This window comes from Myotis myotis, unplaced genomic scaffold (genome assembly GCF_014108235.1).
Source record: "Myotis myotis isolate mMyoMyo1 unplaced genomic scaffold, mMyoMyo1.p scaffold_m19_p_10, whole genome shotgun sequence".
In the NCBI taxonomy this organism is placed as follows: Eukaryota; Metazoa; Chordata; class Mammalia; order Chiroptera; family Vespertilionidae; genus Myotis; species Myotis myotis.
This window is the reverse complement of record NW_023416314.1, coordinates 20,049,437-20,064,023: the sequence shown is the minus strand read 5'-3', so window position 1 is coordinate 20,064,023 and position 14,587 is coordinate 20,049,437. Positions and strand designations below refer to the sequence as shown.

Here is a 14,587-nt window from a genome sequence, read left to right as displayed (position 1 = left end):
ACCAGAATTTTAAATTTTATAGATAAATAGAGCAAATTTTATAGATAAATAGAGCAAACTTATAGTACAAAGAGTGCTCATTCTTAGCATGTGTCTTATGACAAAAACAGTAACAAAAAAATATAGTCTTCAAAAGTTAAAAATATAACTGCTACATGGCTCAGCTATTCCACTTCTGGGTATTTATCTAAAGAAATCTAAACACTAATTTGAAAATATATATGCATCCCTATGTTCATTGAAGTTTTATTATAGGCAAGACTTGGAAGCAACCTAAGTGTCCATCAGTAGACAACTGAATAAAGAAGATGTTGCAATCCAGTGGTGAGCGGAAACTAAACCCCAGCTTAGAAACAGGGTTATTCTTCATGTGGATGACTTTGTGCCGAAAGCATGGGAACAACCAGGGGGAGGGAAGAAAAGAAAGAAAGAAAGAAAGAAAGAAAGAAAGAAAGAAAGAAAGAAAGAAAGGAAGGAAGGAAGGAAGGAAGGAAGGAAGGAAGGAAGGAAGGAAGGAAGGAAGGAAGGAAGGAAGGAAGGAAGAAAGGAAGAAAAGAAGAAAGAAAGAAAGAAGAAAGAAAGAAAGAAAGAAAGAAAGAAAGAAAGAAGAAAGAGAAGAAAGAAGAAAGAAAGAAGAAGAAAGAAAGAAAGAAAGAAAGAAAGAAAGAAAGAAAGAAAGAAAGAAAGAAAGAAAGAAAGAAAGAAAGAAAGAAAGAAAAAAGACAGAAAGAAAGAGAGAAAGAAGAAAGAAAGAGAGGTGTGGTGCATATATACAATGGAATACTACTTGGCCATAAAAAGAATGAAGTTTTAACCATTTGTGATATGGATGGACCTAGAGAGTATTATTCTAAGTGAAATAAGTCAGATAGGGAAAGACAACTACCACATGAATTCACTTATATGTGGAATCTAAAGAACAAATAAATGAACAAAAACCCCCACAAACTCATAGATACAGAGAAAAAACTGGTGGTTGCCAGAGGGGAGAGAGTTTAAGAAGATGGGTGAAAAACGTGAAAGGGATTGAGAAGTATGAACTGTCAGTTATTAAAATATTCATGGGGATGTAAAATGCAGCAAAGTGTATATAGTTAATAACATTGTAATAACTATGTAGTGTCAGCGGGGTACTAGGCTTAATTGGGTGATCACTTCATGAAGCACCTAAATGTCTACTCACTATGTTATACATCTGAAACTAACATAAGATTATACGCCAACTGCAACTGAGAGATACATTTTTAAAAATTACATAGTAAAAAAAAAAAAAAGAAAAGAAACACTGGCATACAATATTAACTGAAAAACACATTTGAGATGTTCACTGTGTTAAGTTTTCAGGGCCTGAAGATTTTGGGTCTCCTATACAATCAAAGATCTACTGAGATGCATGGTTAGTTAATACAATTTATGTTACCTCTCTAAGAAATCAAGAAACTAAAGGACTTATTCAGCTCTCAGGTGGTTAGTGCCATGGGAAGGGTACGCATACTGAGAGCTCAGAAAAAATGCAGCATAAGCTTAGGTCAGGGCAACTGATTGGCAATTGGCAAGAAGATTTCTAGCTGCAAAGTCCTTTCCGGGTCACTTTATTTGCACTGAGGCTACTATGCAATTTTTTCAGAAAGTCTGTCAATTAAATTGTAAGCACAAGGCATGTTGTAGAAACTGAACTCGTGAGCGTGTTATGTGCAACAGTGACATAGGAAAACAGCCTGGGTGTGCCTGTGTTCCTCTGCTTTCCTTTCTCATCCTCCTAATTGTTGGTCAATAGATGGGATGACATGCGGTGGTATAGAATGTGAGCACTGAGTCTATCATGACAACATTAGGATAATAAAAATTGAATCTGCACCTCCACCAACCAAAGGAGGGTGTTGAATTGGGGAAACAACATAATAATTTAGAGGTAATGGAAGAGAGTCTTTGGGAAATATTTTAAAATTAGATTGCTATTTGAGAATATATCGGAGAAATTACCTAAATGTGATAAGGTGAATTAGGTCTGTAGTTTCAGAGTCTTTCCTCATCATGGCTGGGGCAGATTTTTTTTTTAATTTGAATCTTATTCCTTAGGATTAATGTAACAATAATCTTAGAGTTTTCAGGAATAACCTGAATGCCTCGTTCACAACTGAAAGTGTTTTGCTCCATATTTTCAGAACGTATTGCTCATGTGAAGATGAATATTCCTGAGATGCACGTGTGTAACTGATATAATGTATCTTTAATTTATCTAACATCATTCCCCTGCTCTATAAATTAAGTCTCTGGTTTCCAGATTTCCATTGTCTTCTTGAAGTCAACCAGGTTCCTCTAGGTTTCAGAGTAGCATATCCAGCTTGGGTTTACATTTTAATTCAGGTATCACTTGTTTTGAACCTATTTCTTTCTCTTCCATATATCACATTTGATATTCACTTGTATATTATAATTGCGTTGAGTAAAAAGAAATGTATTACTTAAATCATATTAATATGTTAATTTATTTAGAATGACTATCCCATTCTTCAAGGGAAAAAACATTGAGTAAGATGGACCAATAAACACCAGGTCTACTGATGTTAAAGATAGATAACTGCAGTTAATGAATTTACTCAGGAGAGTTGCACTTATATTCTACATATATATTTTCTAAATAATGCCCCAAAGTCTATATGATATCACTCTCTAGGATTCTTCATTTTTTTGATGATGAAGTCTGAAGAATGACTTCATGGTATAAGAAGAGCAATTTATACTATACCCATCTTTTTTTTTGTCATAATAGAACTTGACAGTGTCATATCCTGGGAATCAAGGTTTGCTAAAAGGAAGCTGGATGTAGTTTCTTTTTCCCTCCAAGAACTACAAATAAATGTGTTTTTTTTCTACCATGAAAGCTTGGGTACAGTCAGTATATAGTTTCTTCTCAATGAGTGGTTTATGGAAAAAGGATAAATAAGATGTTTTGACAAAGGATGTTAATCCTTCATTGATTTCTTTACCCAGTTAAGAATAAGCTAAAGGATATTGCCTAGGTTTGGCTAATGTCAACCAAACACAAAAGATTTATTGGAAATCCTCATTGAGGAATTGAGATTCATTAGTATATGAGATTTTCTAGAAGGGCTCTGGATCTTTTGTATATTATGCATCATCTCTCAGTAAATCAGTGGTTCTCAGCCTTGACTGCACATTAGAATCACCTGGGAATCTTTTTAAAATCCTGATTTCTGGATAAGGCCCAGAAATCTTTTTAAAATCCTGATTTCTGGCCCAGAAATCAGGGCCTTATCCAGAAATCAGGATTTTAAAAAGATTCCCAGGTGATTCTAATGTGCAGCCAAGGTTGAGAACCACTGCAGTAAATGATTTAAACCACATCTCCATCTCACACATATCTAGTTTTGAATTTAGCTACCTCTCAAGCAAATTGGTACCAGATGAGGAGTGAGACATACTCCAAGAACCAATTTGAAAACAAATGGATTATTTAATACAGAACCTGGCAAAAAAGGGTGAACTGTATTAGTGTTTTTTTGTTTGTTTTTTATCCTAAAGAAAAAGCTGTCAGTATCTCACTATATTTAAATAAATAGCTAGACTGTGCTTATTGGGGGAGGGGGGGTTAAAATCAAGAATTATAAATAAAAAATCTCTATGTTAACTTTGAAATGAAATTATAGTATGCATTCACGATTTTCTTTCTTTAAAAAAATGTGTATAGTATTCCTATTTCTGCCTCTAAAAAATAGCTAGAAATGATTGACAACTCCAAATTGATAAGCATCCCCATTGCCCAGATTATAGTATATAAATACTATTTCCCACTTGGAGAAACCAGGATTACCTGGAAAAAAAGGTTAAATCAAAGTCTGAGATAGAAAATATATAATATAAGCCTGAGAAATTTTGTGTTCGAAAGCAAGGGTATGAGATTCTATAAAATAAAAATGAGTCACCATGAAAAGGTATGGTGTAAGCTGGGACAATTTAATGATTTCAGTTTATCAAAACATAAAATATATATAAACACATAAATTTATAATAAAAAGTTTTTTTTTAAAATTTTCACTGTGCACTAATAAATATGGCTAACAACTCATTTTAAAAAAGGGAAAGGAATCAAGCATGTACCTTTTATTGGCTATAAAACTATATTTCAAGGAAACTAAATAATTGATGAGGAATAGTTCTTAAAGAAAATGCTAGTAAGGTGAAAGAAAAGCTAAAGCTAGAAAACTGTTTTATTCACTCTTGGTTTTATAATACAAACTGGCTGTAATCCTTAATGCATAATGAAGCTATTAGGCAAAAGTTGATGGGGAACTTTATAATAGATGGATCAGCTGACAGCATCTAAGTCCTATCACCACTATTACCATCAATATTCGAGGGAGAGAGTAATGTCCTCAAGATGATGACATAGGTCCTTTCTGACTTCCCTTGTCCTAACAAGACCCACCAGGAACTCTCCATAGTGCTGATTTTAGAATCTGCGGGTGAGGCCGAGGCACCCCTGTTCACCTCACAGACTGAGGACCATGTCGGAAAATTAAGAGAAGTAGCTCCACTCTGACCATATCACACTTCCCCAGTGAATGCCTCACCAAGGGGAAGCCCTTGAGCTTATGGGGTTTCCAGTTGGGAAAACACACACACACACACACACACACACACACACACACACACACACAAAACAAAAACAAAAACAAGAGCCCAAGGTGAATATCCAGCACCCAGCATTGGGAGGCTCACTTCACAGACATTACCGAGGAAATCTACTGGGCTTTCTCACTGAAGACCAGGTAAAAACCTGGACGGTAGGCAGGGCTTATATCAGCCAGCGCTCAAATCCTGGCAGACTGCCTTCTTCCTAGAGCTGCTCCTGAGCAGAGCTCACAGCCAGCCTCCCCGCCATCTGCAGAGCCAAGCTGGTGACATAATCTGGAGGAGTTCCATGGGAAGTCCTGCCTGGTACAGAGGACTAGCCAGTGAGCTGTGCTGGCTGTGGATCTTGTTCCATGGCTGCCCTGGTCAGGGAAACACATCTGAATCCCCACCTACTGTTAATTAAGACCCCCAGCCCTGCCAGACCCAGAAGCCTAACCAGGGGATCTGGGCAGCTGCGCAGCTCATCCTGTAGCCATGCTTGCATTAGCATCTGAGCACAAATCTTTACCAGGGGCCCTATGTGTTCATCCGGAGCACCTGTTGGGCAGTTCTGCCTGATTTAGGTCCCCAGCCAACAGACCATCCTGGCTGCAGGGCCTGCTCTGTGTCTCCACACAGACAGGAAAACACACCCGAGGACCCTCTCAGCTGCTCAGTAGAGCCACAGAGCCCATCCCACACTTGGCAGGGAACCAAGCCAGCAGTACCGTCCAACTGTGAGGTCTAGGCTGTGGGCCCACATAACCAGGGAGCCTTAACAGTGATTCAGAATAGCCTCAGAATACATCCTCGGGTACCACCCAGCCAAGAAGCGCACTTGCAACCTGTCCAGCATATGACCTTGGCCAACTACTGAGTGCAAGTTGAAGCCTTGCCCAGACAGGAAGCCCAGATAATGATCAAGTCCAATGTCAGAGCATAGCATGTGACCCCACCCTAAGAGGATCCCCAAACAGTGACTCTGCCCAACTGCAGAGCATAGTCTCTTGCTTCACTCAAGTTCAGGGTTATAGCAGGAGGCCCCTCCTGACCAAGAAGCTCAGCCAATGACCTTGCCCAACAGCCTGTACAGTCAGTGGCCTACATGAACTTAAAACCCAGCCTGCAGCTTTACTCTAATTCAGGGCATAGTCTGTGTCCCCACCTGACTGCATAGCACAGCTTGAGTTCCCGTTCAAGTGTGAAGCCCTGCCTGGGTCTCTGCCAGGGCACACAGCCCCTCCAGTCACAGACTGAGATTCCAGCCAACCAGGAATGATTGTGGAGCCAAGCTGTAGCCCTGCCAAAATGATAGCCCATTCAGGGGCACCACACTGCCAGGGAACACAGCCAGCAAACTCACCCAACCAGAGTTTATTGCAGAGTCCAGTAAATGGCTCCACCTGACCACAGAGAGCAGGGAGAAATTTTACCCCATTCCACTCACAGGCCCTATGTGAACATGGTGCTTAACCAATAGGCCCACTCAAATGCAGAGACCACAACACTAGCAATGGCCTTGCCCAAATAGAGACCCTGATAGCAAGTCCCACCTGCCAATAATGCTACCAGCTGATCCATCCTGAGCTGACTGATGAAGGACTATCCCTGCCAAAGGAAATCTCTAACCCTGGGAAATAACAGCACAAAGAATAAAGGGTCATGAAAACTTAGGTAAATGTTATACCACTGAAAAGAAACTAAAAGTTAATATCACTGGTAAATATAAATGCAAAAAATATTTTTAAAAATTAGAAAACAGAACTTATTAGAACATTAAAAGGCTCATATACTATCAAGTGTGATTCATCCCTGGGAGACAAGGATGTTTTTAACATATGCAAATCAGTAAATGTGATACATCACATTAATGGAATGAGAGATAAAAATCACATCGTATCAATAGGTGGAGAAAGTACAGTTGACAAAATGTGACATCTATTCATCATAAAATTCTCAACAAATTGGTTATTGAGGGAATATACCTCAACATATTGGAGGCCACACAGCAAGTCTACAGCTAATGTTATACTCAACAGTGAAAGTTTTCCTCTAAGATCAGGAACAAGAAAAGAGTGACCATTCTCATCACTCTTATTCAACAGAATAGTATTTAGCGTTCTAACTTAAAAAGAAATAAAAGGAGTCAGAATAAAAAAGAAATAGGTAAAATTGTCTCTGTTTTCAGATAACGTGATCTTAAATATATAAAATCCTAAAGGCTCAACCAAAATCTTGTTAGAACTAATCAATATAATTAGTAAAGTTGCAGGATACATAATCAATATACAATAATCAGTTGTATTTCTATACAGTAACAACAAATTATCTGAAAAAGAAATGAAGAAAACAAGCCCAATGTACAATAGTATCAAACACAAAATGTTTAGCAATTAATTCAAGCAAGTAGGTGAAAGATCTATACACTGAGACCATGCCACTGATTAAAGAAATTGGAGAAAACACACCCGAAAAGGGAAACTTCCTTATGTTCCAGGATTGGAAGACTAAATATTGTAAAAATATTCACATTATGAAAAGCAATCTATAGATTTAATGCAATCCCTACCAAGATTTCAAAGGCATTTTTTTTACAGAAACAGCAAAAACAAACCTAAAATTTACCTTAAACCACAAAAAGAACTTGTATAGTCAAAGCAATCCTGAATAAAAAAAAAAGTTGAGGCATCACACTTCCTGAATTAATACTATATTATAAATTTATAGTAATCAAAATGCACTGGCATAAAAACAGACACATTTACCAATAGGAAATAATTGAGAGCCCAGAAATAAACCCATGCATATGTAGTTAACTGATACTTGAAAAGGGAGCTAAAATGAAGGAAAGATAATCTCTTCAATTAATGGTCCTGGCAAAAAAATGGATATTCAAAAGCAAATGAATGAAACTAGACCCCATCTTTCACTACTCTCACATATTGACTTGAAATGTATTAAAGACTTAAATTTAAGACCTGAAGCCATAAAACTTCAAGAAGACAACATGGGGGAGGGGCACTCTTTGTCATTGGTTTTAGAAATGATACAACACCCAAAGACAAACAACAAAAGCAAAGGTAAGTAAGCAGAATAACATTACACTGCTGGTCAAGTACCAAACAGATTTAGCCCCATTTAATTGGAAACAAAGGTGTATCATAATTTTGCTGAGTTACCCCTAAACTACTATTGACACAAATTGTCCTAGAAGGATCTGATTTCAGTTCAGTCTCCAAGAAAAAAGGGATTTTTTACCCTAACATTAGTTACTTTTCTTTTTTACCCCTCTCATTTCATGGTGATTCAATTTCTGTGGGGAAATGTGACCACCAAAGAGAATATGAGATACAGACACATAGGACTCAGTTTAGAGACCACTGAATCTTTATACAAACGTGGCCAGTCAGGAACAGAAGGCATATATGAGGAAGAAAAGACCATTATGGAAATCTGATAATAACACTATACATAAGGATTATGTAAATTGGCACAATTTCATAAACAAATACTGATAATATAAGGTCACTGGAGCAAGATGTGAAAAATCCCTAGCAGATTAGACCATGTGGTTAAAAGAAAAAAAAATCAATGCTGAATAAAGAGCTCCCAGCTTAAAAATAAAATGTAAACCCCACCATACCCATTAATTTCCTAGAGAAAAAGACTGCATTTGTAACAGAACCCACTATATGATCTTCATACCGTGCTGTGCACAGATTATTTAAACCATGTTGGTTCTAATTTGAGAATTATGGTTCAATCATTCTGTCCAAAGTTTAGCCATTTGTACCAACAAAAAAACTAAGTAACTTTCACATATCGATGTTTTATTTAGATGGTTATTTCTATTTAAAACAATATTCTAGTGTCCAGATTGAATGGAATCATATGAACAACTTCTTGTCTCCCTGAGCTGAAGAGAGATGCCATAAAGGGAATTTAGGGCTTGTGTCTGTGGTCAGATTGGGTTAGAATCTTGCCCCTCCCATTTAGTGCATTTCTTTCCTGGTGTAGGTTGTCTGAGCATTCTAAACCTCAATTTCTTCTTTAGTATCACTAATATGATCCAAATCATAAATTAGTAATAAAGTAGATAGTACATGTAATTGCACTATATCTACCTACATCAATCTCTATATATTATCAGATATTTATCCATTGTCATTAGTAGTAACATAATTGTTGCTAGTGAAGTTTTACAAAGCATGGTATACATATCTACATAGGTAGGCCCATATTAACATTTTCCATTTCACATTTTCCTACCTCTATGTAAATCCAGCTTTACTCTATAATGTTCAGATAGTTCATAGTGTCAGAGTCCAGTGAAAAGCTACATTTCCACTTTCATGTGGGGATAGCCATATTGCCCAAAATTGTATACCTAGATGTACCTGTTTATCAGAACGAATGCCATTTTGAGGGAGAAAGATGCCTCTTCTCTTCTGTACTTGGCCCACAAAACTATTCTATGGATTTTCTCTGCTAATGGGCTTTGAGCTCCAGAAACTCCAGTGCAAGAATGCACTAGGGATGGGTGTGGTGGATGAAAGCTATCAGAATCATTTCTCTGTTTTAATATTCTCATAATTGACGCAGGATGTCACAATCACAAAGGTCATGAGCTCCATTTTATTAGAGAGAAAAATTCTCAACTTCTGTCTATTTTTATATAGGTAAATGCCTCAAGATCTGAAAATTGCCTTTTTCATTTTTTTCTTCAAAAGTCCTCACCAGAACTGGAAGCACAATTTTAGAGTAAAAAGATTTTGCCATTTTTGTTTGTTTTCTTTTTTTATTTATTATTTTTTTAATATATTTTATTGGTTTTTCACAGAGAGGAAGGGAGAGGGATAGAGTCAGAAACATTGATAAGGAGAAACATTGATCAGCTGCCTCCCACACACTCCCTACTGGGGATGTGCCCACAACCAAGGTACATGCCTTTGACCGGAATCGAACCTGGGACCTTTCAGTCCACAGGCCAATGATCTATTCACTGAGCCAAACCGGTTAGGGCTGTTTTCTTTTTTTAAAAAGCATGCACACACTTGCAATGGCTGGTTAATCTTATAAGTCAACATGACTGAGGCACAGGGTGCCTTGACATTTTGAGTAAATATTACTCTGGGTATGTCTGTGATGGTGTTTCTGGACAAGATTAACATTTGAATTGGTAGAATGAGTACAAAGACTGTCTTCTCTAATGTGGGTGGGCCTTATCCAATCTGTTGAAGGCCTGATTGAAACAAAAAGCCTGAATAAAGGAGAATTTGCTTCCCCTGCCTGACTGCCTCTCAGTACATTATTTTCCTGCCTTCAAATTTACACCAACAGATTTCTGGGTTTCAGGCCTTTGGATTTGAACCAAGATTACACCATCAGCTCTCCTGAGTCTCAAGCTGTGTGCGTGTGTGTGTGTGTGTGTGTGTGTGTGTGTGTGTGTGTGTATGTGTGTATTTTCCAGGAAAACTGCACTGTGCAAGTTGTAAAATATAGAGATAAATACATTAATATCTCTCTCAAGGTGATCACAGCTGAATAGAAAAGACAGCTAACAATAAATAATTCCAAATCAGTAAAAAACAAACAAAAAACACACACTCTGTGCTGGGGTTCTAAAGAACTATTGTAGCACAGGTTTTAGTGTTTTCAAAAAGGCTTCATATTAGGAACAGTGCTTGGACCAACTCTAGAAAAGCCAGAAGCTTGGTAAGAGATATCCAGCATGTTCACAGGCAATGAGGTGGAGAGATGCACGACATCAGTAGAAAACTACAAGTTGTTGTATTTGATCATCAGAAACTGCAGAGGTCTGTTGCAGGTCTCAGAGTCCTTTTACACTGTGCTAGTGCTTAGACACCTTCCTACTGGGTGATGGGTCGCCACTGGTTTGGTTTTAATCAGTGGAGTGACAAAATCGATTTGTTCCCTAGAACAACTGCTCTGTCAGAAGGATAAAAAATGGAGGAGGAGGACAAGAGGGAAGAGTTCACACATTTTTTTAAACCTCAAACCTATTTATTTGCTTGCTTTTCCAAAGGTTTTGAAGGAAAAAATGGGTGTCTAGACACTGTAAATATAAATAATATTTTCAGAATAAAAATAAAATTTCCCAGTGTTCATTGCAATAAACGTGTTGTATTAAGACAATATATGCTTAAAACATTACTGTGGACTACAAATGTCACAGCTAAGAAGTAGTGTATCCTTGGTTCCTCCAAATATGACAAAATACTTTTCCAAATCAGAGCCTAACTCAGTGAGCTGCCCTGGACTATTTGGGAAATCCTTAATTAATAGTGTAATCTTTATAGAAATAATCACAAGTTTGTGTGTGTGTGTGTGTGTGTGTCTGTGTAGCCTCCATTAAAAACTACAGTTTCTACTGAACAGCAAAGCAGGGTCCTTGACTCCAGAAAATAATAGATATAAAATATTAGTGGGGAAATGGATATTATACAGCCAATTTGTGTTTCAAAGACAATTCCCACAAGGTGGCACATTACTTTGAAAAAATAGGAAGGTGTTCTTGTGAGAATAAATGGGTAAACAACATCTGAAATTAATTCAGATAAAATAAGAGCTTGCTATGCTTTCCAACAGTATGTAACGCCTCAGGCTGCCTTCAAAAGGCCACTGAGAAATCCTCCATTTGGACCAGGATCTATGAGTTGAACCCAAGAGAAGGATATAGTTTTAGAGGTGATTCCTCTGGAAGTAGATGTCAAGGAAACACCTCTTGCTTATGTCAAACTCATCTTTTCTTCTGGTTCCTTTTCTAGTCCTCCGAATAAGGACAGAGCATTGAGGTGGTGCAAAGAATAAAAAGGGAAAACATAACATTTACCCTCCATTCAACTAAAAATGACCATTCTGTGCCCTTTCAGTATTTACACATTTCACCCCAACCTTTTCATGTGCTCTAAAGTCAGACTTGAATCTTGAAAACAAGATAAATTGCTCAGCCCATAGATGTTGCACTTTGAGTTTAGTGTGGGGAGTACACAGTTTATTTCTCTGAACTAACTCTCTATGGGCAAAACACTTTTATTTGAAGAGAGTCACACCTGGGTCATCTAAGAAAATATCTACTCTGAAGAACACTGTTTCATATCTTTAGTCATAGGTGTTCCCATAGGGAAAAAATTATCATTGTGTGTTGAAATTCCTTTAATAATGCTCTGAGTCAAACATAGAATGTTTACTAAAATTCAGATATTCTGATTTTCTAGTGATAAATCTTCAACTTCTAACATTAGCAGTCACTCCAGGGCAGGCTTGGTAAAGGTAAACTTCATTGTGGTTGCCTTGTGCTTAAAACATGCAAAGTTTATATTTTATAAAGCCATGGTTACCAGATAACTACTTCTCAGTCACATGGATGGAAGTTACCAAAGCAGTTAATAAATGGCAATAGTATTGTGAAGACCCATGATTGCCCAACAAGAGCAGTAGGGTAAGTCATTTGGACAAGTGAGAGTACAGACATGGAACATTTAGAAATACCTAACAAGCTTATAATGAGATAAACTGTTGCTGCAACTTTGCAATGGAAACTCAGCTATAATAATATTTTTGAGAACAAACATGGGTCTATAATTATTAACAATAACTTCTAATTATTCAAATAGTCTAGAGAGACATTCAAGATGGGCATATATAATTTGCAGGCTTGGTTTTTTAACTGCAAACTAGCAGGCTTTACATTACATCCCAATTTTTGTGCGATGGGTAGAAGAGAACTAAAATGTGTTATGAATTTCTCAGAGCACTAATTTTAGTGCATTTTCACTTTAAAAATCAGAGCACTTTTAGAGACCTAGAATGGTATTGCACAATGAAAACGATGAAACTGAAATTCTCAAATATCACTGATGTAAACAGTGGCATGTCAATGAAGAATTTCAAAATTCCTGTTAATTCTTTACCTAACTATAAATAAATTTCACAATTTCTGTTCATTTTTATTTTATTTTTGCATGCTTTCTTCCATGACATATTTGACTCCCTTTAATGAGCACTATGGATAGAGTGAGTAATATGTGTAAAGGGCTGTGTACTCTACATCATGTTGCAGAAAGGGCTGAACACCAAAGATCCGTATTTCCATTCCATGACAACTTCTGAGCCAAGCATGACAGCACAGAGCCCCTCTCATCTGGGGGAGTTACTGGCATGTGGCTAATTCTGAGCAACCACGGGGGAGCTGAGTCTATGTATAGCAGTTTTGGGTATGTGTGCTTATAAATCTGGTGTTTCTTCTTCCTCTTCTCTTTGTTCATGGAAAACATGGTTGTGATGTGATGAAAATGTCTATATTGTAGATTCAAGAGGCCAGAATTCTGCATTTCTTCTTGAAAAAGAAACTTCTAGTCAGAAACAGCTATAATGGACTTGATGTGAATCAACAATAAATGTGAATATTGTTAAACTACTGAGATATGTTCTGTTTCTGTCTCTGTGTTGTTGTTTTATTATAGCAATTACCCTAACCTGAGTAATACATATGCATAATCCTCAAAATACACCGAATCATGTAAAATATTACTCCCATTTAACAGATAAATAAATTGAGCTCAGAAAAATATGTGCACAAGTTAGTGAATAGCAGGGAATATATTGAACTGAGGGTCATGTAAGTCTAAAGGCCATGTGTTGAACCAAAATTGACACTTTAATAATCACTTTACTTCATAATAGAAGTCACTGACTCTAAGATGTTCTAGGCAGTAAGCTAGAAAAAACACAGGCATAAAAGATAATGAGATATTTGAGGGCTTATTTGATTGTATTCATTTTCACAAATACCCATTTCTTCTCTCATGTCTGCCGTGCTGCAATGTGGTTGCGTTTTACTACTTAACCCATTGATTTGGGGCTTGGCTATATAATTTGATTTGAGTAAGACGTGAGTGTGAAAGTGATGTTATGAACAGGAGTTTTAAAAGGCATCATACATTTCTGTATCCCTTCTCCAGCTTAATCCCTATATATGAGGAAATCATTTGACTGTTCTGTGTAAGAAGATTACAGAATAACAAGACAAGTGGAGCAGATCTGAAGCTAGTCCAGACAAGCCAGGCTAACCCCATCTAAAACTAGGTGAACCAAGCGAAACTCAGCTGAGGGGAAGATAATGCACACTGGCATGAATGAGAAATATATTTTTCACATTGGAAAACACTGACATTCTGGGCTATTATCTGATGGCATATTATCTGATTATATGGCTGGAACGAAGGGTGCATTTAGGAATATGGATTACTTAGATAGTAAGGAGATATGACTGAAATGCAAAGTTGAGGTTGCCAGCTTGTCTTCATATGCCATGCCAACTAGTTTAAAATATAAACTGTAAGAACTAGGAAGTTATTGGACTGGCATGAGCATATTCTCCATTTGGGTTTACTGTTTATCCTCTGACCATAGTAAAATTAAAAAAATAATAATAAATTAAAAAAAAAAAAAAACACCTCAAAAACCACCAGAAAGCTTGCTGAAGGAGGCAAAGTTTCAGGATAGTAAACACCCATGTGCCAATAATTCTTGTGTCAGGTATATCATATTTGGTTTATGCATCAGCCCAGATTGGCACATTGACCTTGATTTCTCACCACAGTGGCCCTGGCACTCGCTCATCCTGTTACTGGCTCCATGGAAGCAAACAGCTACTGCTAAAGCCATGGTTGTTACAGCTCAAGAAACACTGTGAGTAGTGTTACTGCTGAAGAGTGGCTGTTTTCCTGCTCCCTGGCCAGAGAGTACTTTTAGTTGCTCCAGCCTTTCCTTTAGCCACCTGGCTTGTCTAGGGAAGCAAACTGGATTCTCAGAGAAAGAAATGATCCATAAGACAGATGATGACAAAAGAGACATAAAAGATGAGAAGCGTCCTAGCCAGTTTGGCTCCATGATAGAGCATCGGCCTGGGGATTGAAAGGTCCTG

The 14,587-nt window shown here is 37.3% G+C and overlaps 1 non-coding gene across 1 annotated transcript; it reads left to right on the top strand.

Annotated features, from left to right (window-relative positions):
• Positions 1 to 288: 288 nt before the first annotated feature.
• Positions 289 to 405, top strand: LOC118665553. The gene has a single exon (XR_004970662.1). It is a non-coding gene; the product is annotated as a small nucleolar RNA SNORA65 (small nucleolar RNA).
• The last annotated feature ends 14,182 nt before the right edge of the window (positions 406 to 14,587 follow it).